Raw genomic sequence first — 20,193 nt, 5'->3', positions numbered from 1 at the left:
GGGTGGTCTCAAACTCACAACGATCCTCCTACCACTGCCTCCTGAGTGTTGAGATTAAAGGCATGCGCCACCACACCTGGCTAGGATACCTGTTTTCAATATGTGGTTTCAGGAAGGTCTGAGGCTAACAAGAAGATGGCATGTGTGATGAAAAGGGGCTAGCAGCTGAGCTTTCTAGGCTGCTCAGTGGATGATGTCCAAACAGCTATGGATTCAACATTGATTTTTATAGACAGGATCAATATAGTACCTCAAGTTAATTCTCTTGGTTTGTGTTACCCCTACTACCCAGATGTGGCCCACAGAAAGATCCAGTAAGTTGAAATTCACAAAGGTGTGCTGGCATTCAGCAGTGTTCTTGTAAGTCACCTTCTTGATGGTCCAAGTGTCCATGCCATCCATCTACCAGAGAGAAGGAGCAGTGCAGTTATCAAGCAAGAGGACAGTGACATTCATTGACATCATGTTGGCAAAAGTTTTGCACTAGATCTTGACCAGGCTCTTGTTTTGAGCTGTTTTGTCATTCATTGCAATCTGATGGATCAGTTTTTTATCCAGCTGGATAATGAGTTTTGTGAAGGGATCAGTGACGACTTTCAGAAGAGCTGGGTATCTTCTCCATTCTTGAAGTTGAAGGTGTTCACTACAAGGCTGGTGAGGAGCTCCAGGTAGTGGGTGGCAGCCTCCAAGTGCAAGAGCACCAACACAAAGAGCCAGTTGAAGAAGTCAGGCACAGTGGCTCTTGAAAAGAAACCCTTCTGAACTCATTCCGATCTCCCACCGCTATGAATGCCACGATGATGTTGGTGATGGAGGTCCCAATGTTAGCCCCCATGATGATAGGGATGGCAGCCCACACCAGCAACAATGAGGAGGCCACCAGGCTGACAATGATAGATGAGGACGTGGTGGAGCTCTGCACCATGACAGTCACCAGCACTCTGATGACCAGCCCCGCCACAGGGTTGGACATGATGGAGTTATTGCTGAGGAACTTTCCAGCCATCTTTCCTCCAACCAGCAGAAAGGCACTGCTGAGGGTTGTCAAAGGAGCACATGAGCAAGTAGAGGAGCCCCAGGAGCACAGTGAGTTTCCCAATCCCTTGGAAGGCACAGGGGATCTTCCCCTGGGGGTCTGTCTTCTTGCTGGGCTTCTCGTCCTCAGTTGGTGGAGTGGACTGTGGGTTCCAGGTCTCTATGATGAGTCTGTTGGGATTGGGCCAAGGAGCCATGGTCTGGAAAGACAGTAGTCAGAAGCTGCTGGCATCCTCTGGGAGCTGCAAGAAAGAGCTGAGAACCACTGCTGTCTGAAAGCAGGGAAGAAGGTAGGCTTTCCAAAGCCAAGCCTAGATGCAAATATCTCCACCCAAGTCACCAGCCTTGATAATCTATTCTATTCTGATCTCACTTTAGGGTAAGAAAGCCCTGCTCCGGCCAGCAGCCTCTCTAAACTTAATCAATCAGCCCCCTCTCTGGAGTTGGTTTAATCCTTCCTTTGGGTGGGGGCAGGTGCTGGGACTGCTAGGCAAGTGCTTACCACAGAGCAATATCCCTAGCCTCAAATTGTCTGTGGCTTTTTTTCAAGATAGGGTCTCACACTGTAACTCAGGCTGACCTGGAACTCACCCTGTAGCCCAGACTGGCCTCAAATTCATGGTGATTTTTCTACCTCAGCCTCCCAAGTGCTGAGATTAAGGGTGTGAGCCACCACTCCCAGCTATTTTTGTTGAGATGGTCTCTGCATTCCAGGCTGGTCTTCATTCATATTAACTAAGGATTATCTTGAACTCCTGATCCCCCTGCCTTCACCTCCCAAGTGCCCAGATTACAGGCATGTGCCATCACACCCTGTTTAGGAGGTGCTGGGGACTTCATGTATGCTAAATAAACATACACACACTGGGCTGTACCTCCAGCCCCCTATGTACAAGTAAAGACAATGTATCCTCACTCTGAAAGTTTTTCCACAACCTGGAATCATTTACCTTTAAAGCTATTTTAAAAAGAAATTGTGGGGTGGGGGGAGGCTAGCACTGGAACCCAAGGCCTTGAGCATGGTAGAGAAGGGCTCCTCAGAGCTACAACTCTCAACCTTTAAAAAAAAAATTAAATTAAGAAGTATGCCAGGTATGGTGACCAATGCCTATAATCTCAGCACTCAGAAAGCTGAGAATTGTCTGGAGTTAAAGGCTAACCTGGACTACATTGTGAGTCCCTATCTCAAAAAAAAAAAAAAAATCCACCTGGTATGGTAGGGAACACCTTTAATCATGGCACTTCAGAAGGTAAAGGTAGGAGGATCACTGTGAGTTTGAGGCCAGCCTGAGACTATATAGTGAATTCCAGGTCAGCCTGGGCTAGAGTGAGATCCTACCTTGAAAAACCAAAATAATAGTAATAATAAAATGGGTTGGAAATCTGGGTGTGGTAGCGCATGCCTTTAATCCCAGCTCGGGTGGTCTGTCATTGTAGGATCACCATGAGTATGAGGCCACCCAGAGACTACATAGTTAATTCCAGATCAGCCTGGACCAGAGTGAGACCCTACCTCAAAAAAACAAACCAAAGAAAGGAGGGGAGGGGCTGGAGAGGTGTCTCAGCAGTTAAGGCACTTGCCTGCAAAACCTAACAACCAGAATGTAATTCCCAGGGTTGGAGAGATGGCTTAGCGGTTAAGCCCTTACCTATGAAGCCTAAGGACCCCGGTTCGAGGCTCGATTCCCCAGGACCCACGTTAGCCAGATGCACAAGGGGGCATACGCGTCTGGAGTTCGTTTGCAGTGGCTGGAGGCCCTGGCGCACCCATTCTCTCTCTCTCTCTCTGCCTCTTTCTCTCTCTGTCACTCTCAAATAAATAAAAACAAACAAAAAAAATATTAAAAAAAAAAAAAAGAATGTAATTCCCCAGTTCCCATGTAAAGCCAGATGCACAAACTGGTACACACACAAGAGCTCAAAGAGGCCCTGGCACACCCATTCTCACTGTCTCTTTCTGCTTGCAAATAAATAAATAAATAAAAATTTTAAGTGCTTTTGTGTCTTTTTTTTTTTTGGTTTTGGTTTTGGTTTTTCGAGGTTAGGCCTCACTCTAGCCCAGGCTGACCTGGAATTCACTGTGTAGTCTCAGAGTGGCCTCAAACTCATGGTGATCCTCCTACCTCTGCCTCCTAGTGCTAGGATTAAAGGCATGCACCATCACACTCAGTTATCTATCACTAGTTTTTTTGTTGTTGTTGTTAACTGTTTATTTATTTGAGAGAGACAAATAGAGAGGGAGTAAGTATGGGTGTGCCAGGGCCTCCTGAAGCTGGGCATGATGGTTTATACCTGTCACCTCAGCACTTGAGAGATGGAGGCAGGAAGAATACTTTGAGTTCAAGGTCAACCTGGGCTACAGAGTAAGAACCTTAAAAAACAACAATAAACAAACAAAAACCTACCACAGGTAGTCATGAGCCCTAGAAGTGTAACGTCTACTGCTGTCTGGCTAAATGTATATAGTATGCCCACCAAACTGCCCAGTAAACACTTCTCTTAATGTTCTCATATACTAATGTTACTCTCACTTTTGAGAAAAGAAACTCTTTTCAGATGATGGTGATCTTGGGATGACTCAGAAGGCACCTTCATGCTAAGAAGAAGTGACAGAGGAGTGCTCAGACTGAAATATCTCTATCACACTTTCCAAGGCTAAGGGTCCATTGTGGAAGAGGTGGTGGAAAGAATGTAAGAGCCAAAGGAAGGGTAGAACTCCTTACAAAGCACTCCTCCAAACACAAAGTGGCCTGGATATCCATGACCTTGCAGTACCCAACACTATCTACACAAGACCATCATAATAGGAGGAAAAAAATTATGACATCAAAATAAGAGAAAGACTGATTCAGAGGGGGAAGGGGTATGATAAAGAGTGGAGTTTTAAAGGGGAAAGTGGGGTGGAGGGAGGAAATTACCATGGGTTATTGTCTGTAATTATGGAATTTGTCAATAAAAAAGTAAATAAAATAAATTTAAGGGCTGGAGAAATGCCTCAGTGGTTAAGGCACTTGCCTGCGAAAGCAAAGAACCCAGGTTCAGTTCCCCAGGATCCATGTAAGCCAGATGCACAAGGTGGTGCATGTGTCTGGTATTCATTTGTAGTGACTGAAGGCCCTGGTGTGCCCCTTTTCTCTCTCTCTTTCTGCCTTTTTCTCTCTTTTCTCTCTCTCAAATAAATTAAAAAAAAAATTAAGTTGAGATAAATCAAACACTGCTTGTAATCTCCCTACCTCTCAGGAGGCCCTGGCAGAAGGATCACAAGTTCAAGAGCAGCATGGGAAATCTAAGAGATCTTGTCTCAAATAATTACCAACAAACAACACTTTTCCCAAGTAGAAATAAATGACGCTTATTGAAGGATAACTTTCATGCTAGAATTTTGCCTTCGTGGAGAACATGTTGCCACTCCTGTGTACTGCTCATTCACCTCCTGGCTGGGGAGCTTGTCCTCAGGGGTCACCACCTGTTCTACACTGACCTCAAGAAAGTTCCAGTCAGAGCCTGTTATGGTTTGAATCTGAAATGTCCCTCATGGGCTTATGTCGTGAAGGCTCAGCCTTCCATCTGAAGTTTTGAATGCTGTAGCACCTCTAGGAGTTGGAGCTGGCTGGTTATTAAGGGTAAGCCTTGGAAGGTTATACTCTTCCCTGGTTCTGGCCTAACTCCCTCTGTTTCCTGAGCTGCTGCCCTGTGAACTAGACTTCACCCCACTGCCACTGATGGAATTGTTCCTGCCACCATACCTTCCCCAATACAATAGACTCTGCCCTCTGAAACCAGGGGCAAAATAAACCTCTCTTCCCTTATGTTGTTCTATTAAGTATTTTGATCACAACAACTTGAAAGCAGTAGACATAGGGCCCAGTGGAAGAAGCAGGTCACTCAGCTGACCACTAATAAAGGGGGAAAGAGTGAACCAGTGGAAGAGCTTCAGTGACCAGCACACTCTCCATTATTCAAGGATCATTCTCACCCTGATTTCCTCACCATTTTGGTATGCCTTTCTCTCTCTCAATCTCTTTCTCTCTCTCTCTTTCTCTCTCTCTCTTTCTCTCTCTCTCTCTCTCTCTCTCTCTTTGTCTCTCTCTCTCTCTCCCCCCCCTCATCTTGGAGTTGGCCTGATTATTTTCAACCTCCTTCCCCAAAATAGAGCCTTTACTGAGGAATCCCTTAGTATTTGTTATGGGTTGAATTGGGTCTTGTTCTAGTCCTAACTCCCACACGTGTGGATGTGACTTTATCTGGAAATAGGGGTCTTTGCAGATGTAATCAAGTTAAAGTTAGGCCATTAGGTGAGCTCATATTTAGCATGGCACGTATCTTTATTAGAAGGGAAGACAGGAGCTGGGAGAGGTGGCGCATGCCTTTAATCCCAGCACTTGAGATGCAGAGGTAGAAGGATCACCATGAACTCAAGGCCACACTGAGACTAAATAGTGAATTCCAGACTAGCATGGGCTAAAGTGAGACCCTGCCTTGAAAAACCACAAGGGAAGACACCACAAAGCAAAACACACGGGTAGAACACTATCAAATGGCAGAGGCAGAGACATGCTCCTACAAACCAGGGAATGTCAGAAATTGCTGGAATCACTACCAGCAGCTGAAACACAGGCAGGCAGCAGATTCTCTCTGGGAGCCTTCAGAGGGAGTCTGGTGCTACTGGTGCCTTGATATTGAACTTTCAGCCTCTGAAACAAAATAAATTTCTTTTGTCTCAAACCACTAAGTTTGTGAAACTTTGTTACAGGAGTCCTAGGAAGCCTATGCAGTGTCCCAGTTGAAGTTTTGGAGGTAAGTGGAATGGCTCCTTTTAAAACATATATATATTTTTATTTATTTGAGAGAGAGAGAGGAAGAGGCAGATAGAGAGAAAGAGAACATGGGTGTGCCAGGGCCTCCAGCCACTGCAAACGAACTCCAGACACATGTTCCCCCTTGTGCACTTGGCTCATGTGGGCCTTGGGGAATCACACACAGGCCCTTACGCTTTGCAGGCAAACACATTAACCGCTAAGCCATTTCCCCAGAAGGGAATGGCTCCTTTTGATCCATGGCTACTTCTAAGGCCAGTTAGAAGCCAACCTAGCTTTGCTTCCAAGTGTGGGTCACTGTGGTTGAAGTTGTTAGATCTATAGTGTTGAATGTTGAAAAACTGGCGGAATGGATCCTCTGGAGAATGGCCAGTGGAGGTAAAGATATTAGATGGGGATGGGAAACAGGACTCTTCCTTCAGTCCCTTGCTGGATTGGAGCTTCATTGTTGGCAGGTGTACTTCTCAGGGGTGGATACCAACTACTGAACTAACGTTCACCAATACTGGGATTATTTTGATAGAATATCTTTTTGTTTGTTTGTTTGTTTGTTTATTTCAAGAGAGAATCTCACTCTAGCCCAGGCTGACCTGAAATTCGTTCTGTGGTCCCAGGCTTGCCCAGAACTCAGTGATACTCCTACCTCTGCTTCCCAAGTGCTGGAATTAAAGTCCACCACACCTGGCTTGATAAACTATCTTAATTTCTCTATGACAATAATGCTTATAAAACATGATCCTGGGCTGGAGATGGCTTAGCAGTTAAGGCAATTTCTTGCAAAGCCAAAGGATGCACAAGATTTGATTCCCTAGTGCCCATGTAAAGACAGATACACAAGAAAGCACATGCACATGGAGTTCATTTTCAGCAGCTAGAGGCCCTGGCATGCCCATTCTTTCTTGATCTGCCTCTCTCTCATAAATAAATATTTAAAAAAAAAAAAAACATGATCCCACCAGCTGACAGAAAGCTGGAAGAAGCCATTTTACATCGAGTTCAATGGGAGAAATAAATACCACCAGTGAAGATACTCAACAGTGGACACTGCAAGCCTTATAATTGGCCAGCCAGCCAAATGAGCCAACGGGTGCAATAGTGGCATGTCTTTCATTATGGAAACGAACTGCCCTCCAACTGGACTGGAGGCCCGCTCCATGGGGGGAAACACATCCCTGATACTGAAAACTTAAAACAGGGGTAGTCATGAGCCCTAGGGGTGTAATATCTGCTGATGTCTGGAAAAATGTATATACTATGCTTATCAAACTGCCCAGTAAGCACTTCTCTTAATATGTATACCCTTATATTAACGCTATTCTCACTTTGGGTAGAGAATCTTCTCTTTTCTTTAGGATGACTCAGAAGGTATCATAGTTCTGGAAAGAAATGACTGGAGTACTGAGTAATATCTTGATCACACCCTCCAAGGCTTAGGGTCTAATGCGGAAGAGATGGCGGAAAGAATGTAATAGCCAAAGGAAGAGTAGGACTCCTTACAATGTGCTCCCTCCAGACACAAAATGGCCTGGATATCTATGACCTCATAGTGCCTGACACTACCTACACAAGACCATCATAAGAGGAGGAAAAGATCATGACATCAAAATAAAAGAGAGACTGATAGAGATGGTGAGGGGAAATGATGGAGAATGGAATTTCAAAGGGGAAAGTGGGAGGGTAGGGGGTATTACCAACGGATCCTTTTAAAATCATGGAAAGTGTTAATAAAAATTGAGAAAAAAAGCATGATCCCATTAAAGAAGAAACATTGTCTGGCTAATAAAATAGCTATTTCTCTGGGCGTGGTGGGGCCCACCCTTAATCCCAGCACTTGGGAAGCAGATGTAGGATGATTGTGAGAGTCCACCCTGAGACTACATGGTGAATTCCATGTCACCCTGGGCGAAAGTGAGACTGAAGCTCAAAACTTAAAATAAAACAAAACAAAAAAGCTGGAGAAGTAGGCCTCATGATATGCACAGCCAAGTTATGAATCAGTCCATCTAATAAAATAAATAAAACCTAGCTGTCTTTGAAGGACACCACGTCACAGATAGACACCAGGTGGCCATCAAAGTAATCTCCCGGAATCATGTGCTGGGCTGGTCCACCTTGTCAGACTCAGTCACATGCCCACTTGAAGTGGCACTGCTGTAGAAAGTGGGTAAAGGCAATGGGCATTCTGGTGTGATCCATCTGCTTGACTGGTTTGAAACACCAGAAGGCTTCATGCTGGTCCTTGAGCCACCCATGCCTGCCCAGGGTCTTGTTGACTACATCACTGAGAAAGGTCGCAGCTGTACAGCACTGTCATGCCCATGGAGTTGCCCATCGCGATATCAAGGATGAGAACATCCTGATAGACCTGTGCCGGGGCTGTATAAAACTCATCGGTTTTGGTTCTGGTGCACTGCTTCATGATGAACCTTACACGGACTTTGATGGGACAAGAGTGTACAACCCTGCAGAGTGGATCTCTTGACACCAGTTACCATGCCCTTCCAGCCACTGTCTGGTCACTGGGTGTCCTCCTCTATGACATGGTGTGCGGGGACATTCCATTTGAGAGGAACCAGGAGATTCTGGAGGCTGAGCTCCACTTCCCTGCTCATGCCTCCTCAGATTGCTGTGCCCTAATCCGCCAGTGTCTGGCCCCTAAACCTTGTTCCCACCCACACTGGAAGTGATTCTGCTGGACCGCTGGATGCAAACGCCAGCAGACAAAGCAGCCATCAGCCCCTTCAAAGGAAGCCCCAACCCTTTGCCCTGGTCCCTGCTTCCCTAGGCCCAGCCAGGATCTTACTACTTGGAATCCCATGGTTATGCCACAAGGGATAGATGTGTATATGTTGACCTGATTATACAGTTTGTTTAAAATCCCAGTATTGTAATTACATATATACAATTGTAATGGGGAGATAATATGATGGAGAATGGAATTTCAAATGGGAAAGTGTGGGGGTGGGGAGGGAGGGAATTACCATGGGATATATTTTGTAATCATGGAAAATGTTAATAAAAATTTAAAAAATAAATAAATAAAATAAAATCCCAGTATTGCTAAGATCAGGGACTAGGGATCAGGGCTCAAAAGATCAGCCAGGTCTTCCCAATTCCCATCCCAGTTCTGTGATTGATACTCCCAGAACCTGTGATCCACTATTTGGAAAAGGGGAATTCTTTCCTTCTGTTAAAGATGTGTATTTGGTTGGAGTTCCTTCCTTCTGAGCCCTAGGACTCTTATTCTGACATTGTAGTCCCTACACTGGCACCTCTTAACACTACCACCACAAACTTAGCCACTTAGTTCAAAAGCTCTCACTTGGGCAAGGATGCTTTCCTTAAAATACTCCAGCAGCTCTTATTTTAGATAAAGGGCCCTTAATCCTAGCATGGGGTCCCATAGTCGTCAAGCTGCTTTTCTGCCTCAGCCCAGAATTGCTTATTCTGGAGGAGGTAATACCCTATTGGTATTCCAGGGCTGTGTGTGTGTGTGTGTGTGTGTGTGTGTGTGTGTGTGTTTCTTTTGGTGATTTTTGGTGAGGGGACCCTATTGTTATCCCAAGTGCTCTTGTTCTGGTGAGAAGAACCTTACTTCCATAAATTGGGGAAGGAATGGGAGCTGGACACCACCGGACACCACCAGAGACTTGGATGGTTGGGGGGAGGGGATGGGCTGAGGGAAAGAAGCCTTGCTGTTTGTTCTCCTGGGGTCCTCCCTCTCCCAACTTTATTGTCTCCTCCTTAGCTAGGTGTGTCCACTTGCTAAAATGTAAATAGTTGTGTGCTGGAGGTAGAAGAGAGCTACAAGTGTGCCCTCCTGTCCCTGCTCCCCCTGCCTGGATTATTTAAAAAGCCATGTGTGGAAACCTACTTAATAAATAATGAAGTCAGAAAAAATAAATAAATAAAGCCTAAATTTGAGCCAGCCAAGTAGCCCTTCATCTCTCAATCTAGGAAGTATGTGTGATGCCAGTAAATTGAAGAATAAGCTCTTCAGAGAGAATGGCTCCAATTTGAAACCAGGTAGGGTGGTGCACATCTTTAACTCCAGCACTCAGGAGACAGAGGTAGGACGATTACTGTGTGTTCAAGGCCACCCTGAGACTATGTCAAAAAACTAAAAAGAAAAAATAAACATCTGTGTAAGTAGGAAGAAAACTCAGTATCAGAGGCCAATAAGATAGAAAGGAGATATAGGGCTGGAGAGATGGCTTAGTGGTTAAGTGCTTGCCTGTGAAGCCTAAGGACCCAGGTTCGAGGCTGGGTTCCCCAGGTCCCACGTTAGCCAGATGCACAAAGGGGCGCACTCGTCTGGAGTTCGTTTGCAGAGGCTGGAAGCCCTGGCGCACCCATTCTGTCTCTCTCCCTCTATCTGTCTTTCTCTCTGTGTCTGTCGCTGTCAAATAAATAAATAAATAAAATTTAAAAAAAAAGAAAAAAAGAAAAGAAAGGAGATATAAACGGAATAGAAAGGGAGGAAGGGGGTACTTAATAGGATGGTATTGTATATATGTAAGTAGAAGAATAGATTGATGGGGGTGAAAAGGTCTAAGTGAGGTCAGGGAAAGAGATTGAGTAAAGGAAAGGTGGAAGGAAGGCTAATCAAAATCTAAGAGGATATAAATAAGATATATGGAAACCTACTTTTTTGGACAATGGAATACACAGGAGCCATAGATTGTTGCTAGAAAATTTTCAGTGCCAGGGATGGGATACCTTCCAGTGAATGTTGGCCAGGGAAGTCCCTGATGCCCACAGAACATTACAGGCCATGGCCAAGGCCCTTGGCTTCCCACCAGGAATAGATGGTAAGACCCTATTGCTGAAGACACCACATACTTAGACTGCAAGGTCACTGAGAAATCAAGCTGGAGCTGAGCTGAAAACCTCCTCCATGTAGACCAGCTGACAGAAAGCTAGAAAAAGCTATACTGCATGCAGTTCAGAGGGAGAGAGATAAATCACCAGTGATGATAATCAACAGTAGACACTGCAAGCATTATATTTGTCCAGCCAGGCCAAATGAGCCAATGTGTGCAATAGTGGCATATCTATTATGGGGAAAACCAACCACCCTCTAATTTGACTGAGTCCCGCTCCATGGAAAGGAATACATCCCTGATACTGAAAACCTGTAACAGTGGTAGTCTTGAGCCCTAGGGGTGTAATGTCTGCTGCTGTCTGGCTAAATGTATATACTATGTTTATCAAACTGCCCAGTAAGCACTTCTCTCAATTTTCATACCCATATCTTAATGCTACTCTCACTTTTTCATTAGAGAACTTTCTCTTTTCATATGGCAGTGACTTTGGGATGACTCAGAAGGCATCATGGTACTGGAAAGAAGTGACAGAGGAGTGCTCAGTACTGCAATATCTCTATCACACCTTCCAAGGCTCAGGGTCCATTGTGGAAGAGGTGGTTGAAAGAATGTAAGAACCAAAGGAAGGGTAGGACTCCTTTCAACGTGTTCTTCCAGACACAAAATGGCCTGGATATCTATTTTCTCAGTGTCTGACACTACCTATACAAGACCATCAAAATAAGAGGAAAAGATGATGACATCACAATAAAAAAGAGACTGATTAAGATAGGAAAAGGGTATGATGGAGAGTGGAGTTTCAAAGAGGAAAGTGGGGGGTGGAGAGAATTACCATGGGATATTGTTCACAATTATGGAAGTTGTCAATAAAAAATAAATAAATAAAAAGAAAGTAAAAATAAATAAATAAAAGTAAAGAAGGGCTCTTTGGAGTGTTTTCTGTTTTCAGACCCCAATGGGACCAATTCCAAGACCCCAAGGTGAGGAGAGTGAACATGAAGTCAGGAAGCATGGTCAGTGAGCATTTGAGCTACCTCTTCCACCCTGTTGTTGAGTACTCAGTTTAATTACATTGGACACCTGTAAAAAGAAAACAAAAACCTTTCAAGGCTGGGCTTGGTGGTGCAACCCTATAGTACCACTACTTAAGCAGAGATAGAAGTATTAGTTAGTTTGAAGCCAGTTGGATGTCAGAGAGAGTTCCAGGACAGTAATGAACTACCACAAGACCTTACCTCAAAAAAACAAAAAACAAAAAACAAAAAAAAAAAACTTTTTTTTTTTTTTTTTTGGTTTTTCGAGGTAGGGTCTCACTCTGGCTCAGGCTGACCTGGAATTCACTATGTAGTCTCAGGGTGGCCTCGAACTCTCGGAGATCCTCCTACCTCTGCCTCCCGAGTGCTGGGATTAAAGGTGTGTGCCACCACGCCCGGCTTTTTTTGCTTTTTTGAGGTAGGGTCTCATTCTAAGCCAGGCAGACCTGAAATTCACTATTTAGTCTCAGACTGGTCTTGAACCAAACTGTCAGTGATCTTTATACCTCAACCTCCTGAGTGCTGGGATTAAAGGTAATGAACCACCATGTGTGGCAAAAAATATTTTTTAATATTTTTATTTATTTTTTTTTAATTTATTTGAGAGCGACAGACACAGAGAGAAAGACAGATAGAGGGAGAGAGAGAGAATGGGCACGCCAGGGCTTCCAGCCTGTGCAAACGAACTCCAGATGCGTGCGCCCCCTTGTGCATCTGGCTAACGTGGGACCTGGGGAACCGAGCCTCGAACCGGGGTCCTTAGGCTTCACAGGCAAGCACTTAACCGCTAAGCCATCTCTCCAGCCCAATATTTTTATTTTTAATTATTTATTTGAGAGAGAGAATGAGAAACACCATGGCCTCTAGCCACTGCAAACAAACTCCAGACACATGCACCACTTTATACATCTGTCTTACATGGGTCCTGGGGAACCTGGGTCCTTTGGTTTTGCAGGTAAGTGCCTTAACCCCTAAGTCATCTCTCCAGTCCACAAAAAAAAAAAAAAAAAAAAAAAAAATTAAATAAAGTATTGTTTTCTCTAAACCAGGTGCTTCACACCAGAACTTCACACTTGGCATTCCTGTTTGATTTTGTATTCGAGAAGGCAGATAATATCTTGGCTTTCCAGACGGGACTGAAATGCCAATAGAATGAGCAGTTTGTAGAAAGCCAAGCGGCCAAGTGTAACCAGGTAAGTTATTTGACCTCAGTGGCCTTTGCTTCTTTCCTTCTCTGTGAAGTGGATTGATAGCACCACCCCCAAAGATAGTTTCGAGGATTTAATTAGAATAATGGATGCAAAATCAGACAGTTAAATAGAGCATGGAAATTGTGTAATCATAATGGTTACAATGCTTGTGAAAAGCTATGTACCTCATGGGAAAAGCTATAAGAGAAAGTTGCAAAAATCATTTCTGAGGTGGTGAAAGACATTGTTGAAAGGCTTTTTTTTTTAGATAGAGTCTCGCTCTAGCCCAGTCTAACCTGGAATTCACTATGTACTCTCAGGGTGGCCTTGAACTCATGGTGATCCTCCTATGTGGGCCTCCCGAGTGCTGGGATTAAAGGCATGCACCACCACAGCCAGTGAAAGTCTATTTTTTACATATAATAATTAAAAAAAAAACCTGGGTATAGTGGCATATGCCTTTAATCCCAGCACTCTGGAGGCCCACATAGGAGGATCACTGAGAGTTCAAGGCCACCCAGAGACTACATAGTGGTAAATTCCAGGTTAGCCTGGACTAGAGTGAAACTCTACCTCAAAAAAAGAAGGAGAAAGAGAAGAAGGAGGAGGAGGATAAAGAAGAAGAGGGAGAAAGCCAGTGTGGTGGTGCACACCTTTAATCTCAGTACTTGGGAGGCAGAGGTAGAAGGATCACCATGAGTTCGAGGCCACCTGAGACTGCATAGTGAATTCCAGGTCAGCCTTGGCTAGAGCAAGATGCTACTGTGAAAAACAAAACAAACAAACAAAAAAGCATAATACACAAAACATTCCCATCTAGCACATTGCCTAGTATGAAATCATTCGCTATTTGAAAGGCAATAAAGACAGGTGGTAGGTTCATCATGATTGCACTCAGGAGGATGAGGCAGGAGGATTGCCATGAATCTGAGGCCAACTAGGGTTACATAGTGAGTTCCAGGCTAGCCTAAGATACAAATTAAGACACTGTCTCAAAAAAACAAAGAAGGGGACTGGAGAGATGACTTAGTGGTTAAGGCGTTTGCCTACAAAGCCAAAGGATCCCAGTTGGACTCTCCAGGTCCAGGTGCTTAGCCATATGCATAAGAGGGCACATGAGTCTGGATTTCCTTTGCAGTGGCTGGAGGCCCTGGCATGCCCATTCTCTCTCTCTCTCTCTCTCTCTCTCTCTCTCTCTCTCTTTCTCTCTCTCATAAATAAATAAATACAAATACATAAAAACAAAGAAGGCTGGGTGTGGTGGCACATGCCTTTAATCCCAGCACTTGGGAGTAGGATCACAGTGAGTTCGAGGCCACTTTGAGACTACATAGTGATTTCCAGATCAACCTGAGCTTGAGTGAGACTCTACCACAAACTCACTCCATCAACCCCCCTGCAAAACAAAAAATCTAGCATTGTTGATGTAGAATTCCAAGCTGTTTTATTGTGACTTCTGGTAGATGAAATGCTTTCTCAGTAATAAAGCATGGAGCCACCATTGATCGCAATTCTGTTGGCACCATAATAAGTTTGGTTTGTGTACTGATGCATAGAAATTACCTTTAAAAATAATTTAGAGGAAAGGTAATTGTCACATTGTCATTACTGGGCTATGATGCTTTCTCTGAGGTGGGTTGTGAGGAAATGTGATGCAGCCAAAATCTTGGGCATTTGCTGACGACACACAGAACACACACAGGGACACGGTGCTGTCTGCAGCTGTTTCTCATGAGCGCTGCAAGTGACAGGAGAAAACGGAGCAGAACAAATTTCCAGATAAACAGGGCGTGCAAATGCATTTCTGGGTCTGTTGGTAGGTGCTGTGCAGAAAGGACTGTGGGGCTTCTCCAGCGGAAGGAGGGCTGTGCGTTCGTGAGTTCCTCCTCTCTCTTCCTCCTTTGCACTAAGGGCAAGAAAGGGGAAAATACTTGCAGGGGGCAAACAGGAAGCCATCTGAAACCACAGACTCACAATACAGTTTATAATAGACATGTCCCTAGCAGATAGAACATACTCTGATAATTTTTTTATTTTTGTAAGGTTCTTTCAAAAATATTTTTATGTGTTTGAGAGAGGAGCAGAGAGAGGGAGAGAGAGAGAGAGAGCATAGGTATACCTTTTGTCACTGCAAACAAATTCCATACTTGTGCCACTTTTTTACAAAATTTGTTTATGGGTATGGAGGAATCAAACCTTGATTGCAGGCTTTGTAAGCAAGCACCTTTAACCTCTGGGTCATCTCCCCAGCTCATATTTTATTTTTACTTTTTTTTTTTTTTCTTGAGGCAGGATCTCACTCTAGCCCAGGCTGACCTGGAATGCACTATATAATCTAAGGATGGCCTTGAACTCATGAAGATCCTCCTGCCTCTGCCTCCCAAGTGCTGTGATTAAAGGCATGTGCCACCATGTCTGGCACGTAAATTTTTTTTAAATTTATTTTTAGAAAGACATTCTTTTTAAAAGACAGATTGGGGAGTGGGTATGAGTGAGAGAGAATGGGGGAAGGGCACTGGGGTCTTTGCCACTATAAAGGCACTCTAGATGCAGCAACCACTTTGTGCATCCTCCTACCTATGCCTCCCATTGCTGTGATTAAGGACATGGGCCAAAATACCCCATTATTCTGAATTTTAAAAAATGACTAAGTATGGGCTGAAGAGATGACTCAACAGTTAAGGCACTTGCTTGCAAAGCCTGATGGCCCGAGATTGACTCCCTGGTATCACATGTGTCTGGAGTTCGCACTGGCAGGAGTCCCTGATCACCCATACTCAACTCTCTGTCTCTCTCAATAACTTAGTGGATGTATTCTTGTTATTGTTTTTTTTTTTTTTAAACATTCCACTTTTATTTACTTGGGAAATAGAGAGATAAAGGGGCAGATACAGAGAAAAAGTAAGAAAGAGAATGGGCACCCTGGGGCCTCCAGCTGGTGCAAATAAACTCCAGACTCATGTGCCACCTTGTGCATCTGGCTTATGTGGGTCCTGGGTAATCTAACTTGGGTCCTTCGGCTTAACAAGCAAGTATTTTAACTGTTAAGCCATCTCCCAGCCCCTGTTGCTGTTAAGTATGTCAAGAGGAAAAAAAAAGAATGGTCTGAAAATTCTATAATACTTTAACAGATCCTGGAATACTGTCATTAAGCTGTATCCCCCCCCCTTATTTTTTATTTGCTTTTTAAAAAAAGATTTTGTTGATAACTTCCATGATTATAAACAATATCCCTCCTCCCACTTTCCTCTTTGAAACTCCACTCTCCGTCATATCCCCTCCCCCTCTCAATTATTTTCCTCCTATTATGATGGTCTTGTGTAGGTAGTATCAGGAACTGTGAGGTCATGGATATCCAGGCCATTTTGTGTCTGGAGGAGCACATTGTAAGGAGTCCTACCCTTCCTTTGGCTCTTACATTCTTTCTGCCACCTCTTCCGCAGTAGACCCTGAACCTTAGAAGGTGTGATAGAGATATTACAGTGCTGAGCACTCTTCTGTCACTTGTTCTCAGCACCATGGTGCCTTCTAAGTCATCCAAAGATCATTACCATCTGAAAAGAAAAGGTTTTCTAACCAAAGGTGAGAGTAGCATTAATATATAGGTATGAACATTAAAAGAAGTGCAGTTTGATAAGCATAGTATATACATTTAGCTAGACAGTAGCAGGCATTAAACCTCTATGGCTCATGACTACCCCTGTTGTAGGTTTTCAGTATCAGGGATGTATTCCTTCCCATGGAGCGGGCCTCCAGTCAAATTAGAAGGCAGTTGATTTCCCCTATAACAGACATACCACTATTGCACCCATTGGCTCATTTGGCCTGGCTGGCCAGATATAAGGCTTGCAGTGTCCACTGTTGATTATCATCACTGGTGATTTCTCTTTCTCCCATTGAACTGCATGCAGTGTAGCTATTTCCAGTTTTCAGTCAGCTGGTCTACATGGAGGAGGTTTTCAGCTCAGCTCCACCAGGATTTCTCAGTGACCTTCCAGCCCAAGTATATGGAGTCTTTAGCAATAGGGTCTTACCATCTATTCCTGGTGGGAAACCAAGGGCCTCAGCAATGGTCTGTACTGTTTTAGAGGCATCAGGGACCTCCCTGGCCAACAACTCAGTGAATGGTATCCTGTCCTTGGCACTGAAATTTTTCTAATAACAGTTTATGGCTCCTGAGTGTTCCATTGTCCAAAACAGCAGGCTTCCATATGATTTATTTATATCCTCTTAGATTTTGATTAGCCCTCCCTCCACCTTTCTTTTATTCAATCTCTTTCCCTGACCTCACTTAGGCCTTTTCACCCCCATTAATCTGTTCTTCTACTTACATATATACAGTACCATCCTATTAAGTCCCCCCACCCCCCGACCTTTCTATTCCCTTTATACCTCCTTTCTAGCTAACTGGCCTCTGATACTGAATTTTATTCCTACTCACATAGAAGTCTAATCATTTGTAGCTAGTATCCACATATGAGAGAGACCATGAGATGTTTGGCTTTCTGAGCCTGGGTTACCTCACTTAGTATAATCTTTTCTAAGTCCATCCATTTTTCTGTGAATTTCATAATTTCATTTTTCTTTACTGCTGAGAACTCCATTGTGTAAATGTGCTACATCTTCATTATCCACTCATCAGTTGAGGGACATATAGGCTGATTCCACTTCCTAGCTATTGTGAATAGAGCATCAATAAATATGATTGGGCAAGTATCTCTAAGGTAATGAGATGAGTCCTTAGGATGTATACCTAGAAGTGGTATAGCTGGGTCATATGGTAGCTCTATTCTTAATTGTCTCAGGAACCTCCACACTGATTTCCACAATGGCTGGACCAGATTGCATTCCCACCAACAGTGTAGAGGGTTCCTCTTTTTCCACATCCTCACCAGCATTTATGGTCATTTGTTTTCATGATGGCAGCCAATTTGACAGGAGTGAGATGGACTCTCAACATAATTTTAATCTGCATCTCTCTGATGACTAGAGATGTAAAAGTTTTTTTTTTTTTTTTTGAGGTAGGGCTTCACTTTCGATGCAAAACATTTTTTAGATGTTTATATGCCATCTGTATTTCTTTTTTTTTTTTTGAGAACTCTCTATTTAGTTCCCTAGCCCATTTTTAATTGAGTTATTTGATTTGTTATTATTTAATTTTTTTTTAGTTCTTTGTATAGTCTGAAGATTAATCCTCTATCAGATGTATCACTGGCAAAGATTTTCTCCCATTCTGTAGGTTGCCTCTTTGCTCTATTCACAGTGTCTTTTCTTGTACAAAAGCTTTGTAACTTCATGAGGTTCCAATGGTTAATTTGTGGTTTTATTGCCTGAGCAATTGGGGTTATATTCAGAAAGTCTTTGCCAAGACCAATATGTTGAAGGGTTTCCCCTACTTTTTCCTCTAGCAGTTTCTGAGTTTCAGGTCTGATATTAAGTTCTTTGATCCATTTGGACTTAATTCTTGTGCATGGAGAGAGATAAGGGCCTATTTTCATCCTTCTACAGATACATATCCAGTTTTCCCAGCACCATTTGCTGACAAGGCTGTCTTTTCTCCAATGAGTACTTTTGTCGAAGATCACATGGCTATAGCTACTGGACTCTTTCATCTCTAATTTTATTAATTTGCGTCTTCTTCTCTCTTTCTTTTGGTCAGATTTGATAAGGGTTTATCAATCTTGTTTATCCTTTCAAAGAATCAACTCTTTGTTTCATTGATTCTTTGGATTTTTTTTTTATTTCTATTTCATTAATTTCTGGCCTAATCTTTACTATTTATTCCCATCTACTGATTTTTGGTTTGCCTTGTTCTTCTTTTGCCAAGGCTTTAAGGTGAAGTATTAAATTGTTTACTTGAGACCTTTCTAATTTCTTAATATAGGCACTTAAAGCTATAAAGTTCCCTATAAAGACTGCCTTCATTGTGTCCCAAAGGTTTTGTATGTTGTGTTCTCATTATCATTTGACTCTAAAATTTTTTTGATTTCCTTCTTGATTTCTTCATTGACCCATTCATCATTTAGTAGTGTATTTTTTTTTTAGTTTCCATGACTCTGTGTATGCTCTATAGCTTTTCTTGCTATTGATTTGTAATTTGATTCCATTGTGGTCAGATAGAATGCAAGGAATTATTTAAATTTTCCTGTATTTGTTAAGATTTATTTGTTTTGTGTCCTAATATATGGTCTGTTTTAGAGAATGTTATTATTATTATTATTATTATTTTGTGGTAGGGTCTCACTCTAGCCCAGGTGACCTGGAATTCACTATGTAGTCTCAGGGCGGCCTCAAACTCATAGCAATCCTCCTACCTCTGCTTCCTCACCCAGCTTGATTTCTTTTTTTTTATGCAAAATTAAATGCCCTTTTTTATTTTATTTTTAACTTTTTATTAATATTTTCCATGATTATAAAATATATCCCATGGTAATTCCCTCCCTCCCCACCCCCACACTTTCCCATTTTGATTTCTTTTTTTAAGATACGGTCTCATCTAGCCCAGGTTGACCAGGAACTCTGTAGTTCCAGGCTGGCCTTGAACTCACAGTGATCCGCCTCCTACCTCTGCCTCTAATCTCAAGTGCTGAGATTAAAGGTGTGGGAATCTACACATGGCAAAGAAAGAGAGGGAATGGGTGTGCTAGGACTTCTTGCCACTGCAAACACATTACAGATGCTGTACTACTTTGTGCATCTGGCTTTACATGGGTACTGGTGAATCAAACCCAGGTCTTCAAGATTTGCAGCCTTAACCACTGAGCCATTTCTTTACCCTCTTTAAAAAAAAAAAAAAAGACTTTTCTTTTTTTAAAAATTTTTTTGGGGGTTATATTTATTTATTTATGTGAGAGCGACAGACAGAGAAAAATGCAGAGAGAGAGAGAGAGAATGGGCACGTCAGGGCTTCCAGCCACTGCAGACGAATTCCAGATGCATGCACCCCCTTGTGCATCTGGCTAACATGGGTCCGGGGGAATCGAGCCTCTAACCAGGGTCCTTAGGCTTCACAGGAAAGCGTTTAACTGCTAAGCCATCTCTCCAGCCCAAGACTTTTCTTTTTAATTTAATTTATTTATTTGCATTGAAAGAGAGAGAGGGAGAGAGGCCACACCAGGACCTCTTGCCCTTGCCAATGGACTCCAAATTCATGTGCCACTTTAAGCATCTGGCTCTACATGGGTACTAGAGAATTGAACCTGGGCCATTAGGCTTCACAAGCAAGTGCCTTTAACTGTTGAGCCATCTCCACAGCCCTCTTTCTACTTGCTCTTCCTCTCTTCTTTATGAA

The 20,193-nt window shown here is 43.2% G+C and overlaps 2 pseudogenes; one reads left to right on the top strand and one right to left on the bottom strand.

Moving 5' to 3' along the window:
* Nucleotides 1-483: 483 nt before the first annotated feature.
* On the bottom strand, nucleotides 484-1,232 carry LOC101593622 (annotated as a pseudogene).
* A 4,985-nt stretch (nucleotides 1,233-6,217) lies between these two features.
* On the top strand, nucleotides 6,218-8,637 carry LOC101618213 (annotated as a pseudogene).
* The last annotated feature ends 11,556 nt before the right edge of the window (nucleotides 8,638-20,193 follow it).

This window comes from Jaculus jaculus, chromosome 8 (assembly GCF_020740685.1).
Source record: "Jaculus jaculus isolate mJacJac1 chromosome 8, mJacJac1.mat.Y.cur, whole genome shotgun sequence".
Taxonomy (NCBI): domain Eukaryota; kingdom Metazoa; phylum Chordata; class Mammalia; order Rodentia; family Dipodidae; genus Jaculus; species Jaculus jaculus.
Note: the sequence above shows the minus strand (reverse complement) of the source record. Positions and strands in the feature narration are given on the sequence as shown.